This window comes from Triticum aestivum, chromosome 5A (assembly GCF_018294505.1).
Source record: "Triticum aestivum cultivar Chinese Spring chromosome 5A, IWGSC CS RefSeq v2.1, whole genome shotgun sequence".
NCBI lineage: Eukaryota > Viridiplantae > Streptophyta > Magnoliopsida > Poales > Poaceae > Triticum > Triticum aestivum.
The window spans coordinates 626,674,449-626,680,269 of NC_057806.1; positions in this window are offsets into that span (position 1 = coordinate 626,674,449).

The following is a 5,821-nucleotide window of genomic DNA, read 5'->3' on the forward strand; positions in this document are numbered from 1 at the left end:
TAAAAATGATTTTTGGAAAAAATAAATAACAAACTACAAGACAACTACAGTTCAAATTTGACCCGCTTCCAACTGAATCGGCGGAAATTTGTCTTTTTCACGAGAGGTGGATCAAAACTTTTTACTCCCAACCATTTTATCAATTGTGCATTAAATATTTCCTAGTATTTTATAAAATTGATTTGGTCAAATTTTGCAACAATTATTTGGTAGGTCCTCCACAAAAAACCTCATTTGGGGCACTCAAAAAATAGAAAATGATTTTTTGTGCAAAGAATATAAAAAATCCCTTTGTCGATACTGTTTACTATTCCAAGAATTAAACTTTTGCAGAGTATGATATCATTTGAACAAATATTTGGTAGGTCTTTTACAAAAAAGAACTCATTTTGAGCACTAAAAATGGAAAATTGTTTTTCCGTGACCTATTTAGAAGGTCATAAAGTCTTCAAATTGTTTGTTGCGTTCTGATTGGTCTATAGGCATATCACGCGGATCATGCACCAGAAACCGTCAGATGCTCCCGGATCCAACGGTGGACCTCATCCCCTCACCCTCTCACCCACGTAGCCCTCTCACCCCCTCACCCACGCAGTCCCCACGCCCCCACTCCCCACCGTTCCAACCTTTCTCTCCCGCACCCGCACCCGCTGGCCAAACCCTAGCTGCCGCCGCCGCCCCCGCTCGCCAAACCCTAGCCGCCGCCGCCCCCGCACCATGGCCGTCGACGGCGAGGAGCCCGAATCCCCACGCCTCCCAAGGACCCGAAACCCTAGCCTGCGGCGCAGCCATGGCGACCGAGTTGTGGATCCGCGGGCTGGAGGTGCAGCATCGGATCCGGTCCAGGGCGCCGCCATCATGCAGCAGCACCACCAGCTGGACTAGTGGCTAGCCGGCAGCGTGGGCGGGGTGCACGCGTCCTCCAGCGCCATCCGCGACTGTCTCCCGTCGCTAGGGTTTCTCCTGGCGTGGTCCGGCGACTCAGGTGCGTCCCTCCACTCCATCTCCTCCTCTTCACATCCGTCCGTCACTTCCTCACCTCGTGTTCTCTCCGTCCCAGATCCAAGATGCCGTCCTCGCTCGAGCACCGGGACACCATGGGCAGGATGGCCTCTTCCTCCCCTGCCCTGACGCCATGGAGTGGCTAGATCTGGCCGTTGGCCATGAGCCCAGCCACCTCCTTGCGGCCGTGCGGTCGGACGCCGCTCCTCCGCGCGAGGACAGGACAGGGCTGGGTGTGGCTCGATTGGGGGGCAACTCCGATCTTGACGACGCCATGGAGCTTCTTCAAGGTCCCCTCTCCCTCTCCCTCTCCCTCTCCTTCTCTATTACTCACATCCACCTGCTTCGTGTTCGTGGTCTTCTGCCATCACTATGTTTGGTTAGGATTTAGCAACTTTTCCGGTCGATTGGCTCGATTGGGCATTGTTTTGGGTCAAAAGACTCATTCTATATGGTCGCTGGATGCCTTAGTTTCACCCAATTTCCTGCTTAAGCTTAATTTTCCTAAAATCCCAAATTTCTAGGGTTTACTGCTGCTTTTCTACATACTGTCATCAGCATTTTAATTGATTGTTCACGATGATTTACTAATTGATTCGTCGAGCCCAGCCCATGCACTTTAACTGTAGTTGTAGGCTTAATTGATTGGACACGATGATTTACCAATTGATCCGTCGGCTGGCTCAATTGGGCGTTGTTTAGGGTCGAATGGCTCATCCTATATGGTCTCTGGATGCTCCAGTTGCACCCAACTATCATTTGCTCTCTCATGCTTATGTTGCAAATCAGGTGGACGAACTAGGAAGAAATCAGTACTGACAATTATGTTGCTGTAGCATGTGTCTAAAACATGGACAAATGGGCAATTCCAGGAGATTTCTCTTCTTGGCTTCATGTTGAGTTGGTTGCCTGTTGCACTGTTTGCATTGCTGCAGATTATTTGCAACACAAACACCTGTCGTGTAAATTTCTAGACATGTTAGGTTTAGTTTAATTCGTGGTCTGAATATATGTATGTATGTAGAAGTAGCTATCAGGTCTTAGTTGACTTAGAAATCTGAATGGGGTTTATCCTCCTTTTTTAAAGAGAAATGTGATTCTGAAATCTGAATTGACCATCGTTGATTACTACTAGATGTAGGATTCATGTCCTGAAAAAGACGTCTTCTTACTGGTTGTTGGCTGAATCAGCCAAATTAAGAAAACATGGTTAAGTGAACACTAGAACCATGTCAGCAAAGAGTATGACAATGGCCATCCATTCTTTAGAAAAAAGGATAGTTACTACCAGTCGTTGTTGGTCTGTATTCTTGCACGATGTTGGATTTCTACGCAAAGGTTATATCAAAATTGTTGTTGGTCTGTATTACTTGCTGTCCATTCTTATTGTCCGTATTAGATCGTTCCCAGTTCATCGAGTCAAGTTGCCTGACCTACCTATCAGGCAGGCTCACATAGCTGTAGCTGTCGTGTCCTTTGCAGTTGTACATTTGACACCCAAGTGCCAGCCATTTTATTCTTACACCAACTTTTGAAGGTGTATATTTTCTGTGTGCTTGTGTGAATATATTGGAGTACATTTCTATCATGCTGCTGTAATATGTAGTGTAGTATTTATATAGTGCAGTATTCAAACTTGTATGCCGTTGTAGTTCAGTATTTATATTCAGTAACAGTTGTATACAGTACTGCTGCCTACATGCTTCTGGCAACTTATGCTTTTAATTTTGCTCAGTTTTTGTTGCTTCGGATCGCTTCCTCCTTGACACCCCGATTTGGACAACGGCAGCAGCGATGGTGTTGACACTCGAGCATGCCTACCTCTCCATCTATAACTGGTCCGTCTTCTTTGGACGGTTATCTGCTTCCTCCCCACTTTGAATTCTCGATCCCCTTTCTTGTTGATGACTTGTTGAATGATTCGCAGGGTGCAGGTGCTCTACTACATGCTACTCCAGATGGGTCACCTGGACGTGTACGTCGGCAATCGAGAGGCCGCTCCAGCTCGCGCAGACCGTTGTCGGCAGAACAAGACCGTTGACAAGGTATCTTGTGTTGCTTCTCCCCTGCTTAGTACTGTGAATCTGTTTCCTCTAGGCATTTAGATAGTGTGACTTCTTAGATATGCTGCATACTGAAAGTTAAGAACCCCAACTGATTTGTTCTGAATCTGATTGCTTGCTGGTTACTCAGTTTTTATATCTGGACAGTGTTGTAATACACTATTGTGTCCCTATGATGTGAAAGTTATGGTCTGAATAGCTTTATATTAGGATCTGCTTGAGTCTCTATGATGTTCTCTCTTAGTATCATGTCATGAGCTGTGAGTCGTGCATATATAACTGAGTTGTATAAGACCAGAAAGTTTTCTTTGCCAATTAGCTTTCCGTGTGCATGCTCTTAATCCCCATAGCACTAAGAGAGGACCTTACTGATTCCCATATTACTAATTTCTGTATCAAACATTATTATTTTGTATCTATGTGCTAGCTCTGTCAAATATAATCAACCTGCCTATGTTCCATTTTGCTATTTGTACTTGGATAGAAAAGCTAAAATCTATATAGTGCTCTGTGTGTAATACCAAGTTGTTCCTGTTATTTACAAACTGCTGTTCTTATACACTGATCCACAACACCTTACATTACACATTTGAAATTAATTAAAATACATCTAAACACAGTGCTTCAACACAGATTTATCCTATGATTATACCTGAGACATTAGTTTGTTTTTATGCTTTTGTTTCCCACAGTGCTTCAAGCTTGTTTATTAACTCGATTTGTTGTTATTCTGTTTAACAGGAGACTGCAGCAGAAGCAGAGAAGACGGATGCTACACCAATCCAAGAGTAGCTAGCTTTAACTTGGTAGAGCATTTTATTTTTCATTCGCAATATTTGTGATTGTGTGGAATATTGTATGGTTATTTACGTGAAGTTTTAAGTTCCTGGGCATGCAATATTTGTAGGTTAAACTGGTTGTTGTGATGTGAACGAGTGTATGGAGTTTCACATGTTCTGTTATGTACAGAATATATTGTAATAAACCTATTTTGGTTGTTATTTGAAGATTTTCATATTCTTTTCTTCTTTCTGTTTGATATATACTGCTTAAAAAGCGATGTGGATCCACTGCCAGGAAAAATCTGACAATTGGGACCCATCTAAAAACTGGACCACAAAAAACCCTCAAAAATAAAAATGAAATGGACTGCAAAAGGCCATGCCTAGAAAATAAAAAGGCGAAATTGTTGGGCCAGGCCCATGTAGAAAGAGAAAATTAATAGAGAAAATATATAGTAAAAAGGCCGAATTGTTGGGCTAGGCCCATGTAGAAAACCGAATTGGACCGGGCTGAATCTTGTGCCACATCAGCTTGCCACGCTGGATGCCTACGTGGCCTGCGGAGGTTGCTAGTGACCAAAACGCCACAGTGGACATGTTTTGGTCATAAACGTTTGCGACCATTCCAGAAGAAAGGTCGCTATAGTCAGTTTATGACGGCCAGCTTTTGACCTTATGTTTTTGGTCACAAAAACGTCACAAATGGAAATTTGTGACCATTCAGTGACCAATAGTGGTGGTCACAAGTTGACATATTTCTTGTAGTGTACTTGGGCCTGTCTCTTGGGAGCGTGAACCCTTTGGGAAAGGGCTCATCTCGAATGCGGGGCCCGAAACAAGGCGGACCCAACTCGTCTTCTTCTTCCAGCACCAGGGATCGGTGAAGTAGATCGATCCGGTGGCGGGCGTCGTTTTCCCCGACTCCCTCTCGGCGGCCAAGGCAGTCGCCGAGAGTTGGATGGTCGCGGGGAGACTCACCTTTCCTTGCGAGGAGGAGGAGGAGGCGGACAGTCGTCCCGTCGTTCTACTGCTCTCGGGCGGTCGTCTTGGTCGCGCTCTATGGTAATGTGAGTCCGACTGTGGATGACAGTCGGATCCTTGTCTTTCGTTCCTCGGGCGCCGCCAGTCGGCGTCCGAGACGTCGCGCCTTGATCTCGGCAAAGGTCGTCATTTTGCCGCTGCGGCGCCTCCGTGAGGCAGCCGGCCTCGTTCTGCGCAGTAGCCGCGTCGAGGAGCCGCTGGACTCGCTCCATCATCAGGCGGCGCTCTTCGCCCTCGAAGTTGTCCAGCTCATTCGCCGCTGCCTGGGCGGCTCGAATGTTCTCCGCAGGCGTGGCGTACACAGGGCAACTTGCCCCGAACAGGTTGGCGATGGCCACGCCGCGCTGCTGGACCGTGCCAAGGCGGCTGGGCCCAGCTGGGGCCGGCGAGCCACCAACAGCGCGATCTATCTCACACCGGTAGGCTTCTGACAAGCGTCTCATGCTAGCCAGCTTCTTCGCGCCTTCGACGAACTGAAGGCGGCGCGCCTCCAACATCTCCGCATCAGCGTCTTCCGGAATGGGCGCAGTCAGGTCTTGTAGTGCCATGCCAAGTGGGTCATGCGCTCCTCCGCCGGGAGGCTCGTCATGACCGATGACGAGCACCTCGGTGATGGTGCTTCCGTCGCTCTCCACGCGAGGGAGAAGTTCATCATAGACCACCACGTTGGTGGGGAACGCGTCGAGCGACGCGGTGTCGGAGTCGACCAGCATCGGGCCGGTGGAACCTACAGACTCCAAGTCCACGGCAGGCTCGCCGGCGACGTGGAGTTGGTCGAGGAGGCCCGCGAGGAGGCTCTCGGGGCCGCCCGTGCCTGCGTTGGATGCAGGTTCGTCGGAGAGGCGAACCTCGCCGACAATTTTGGCGAGGCAGCTGGCTGCGCAGGCGCTCTCAACGCCGTGCAGTGCGTCAGCGCAAACTCCGTCTGGCGTG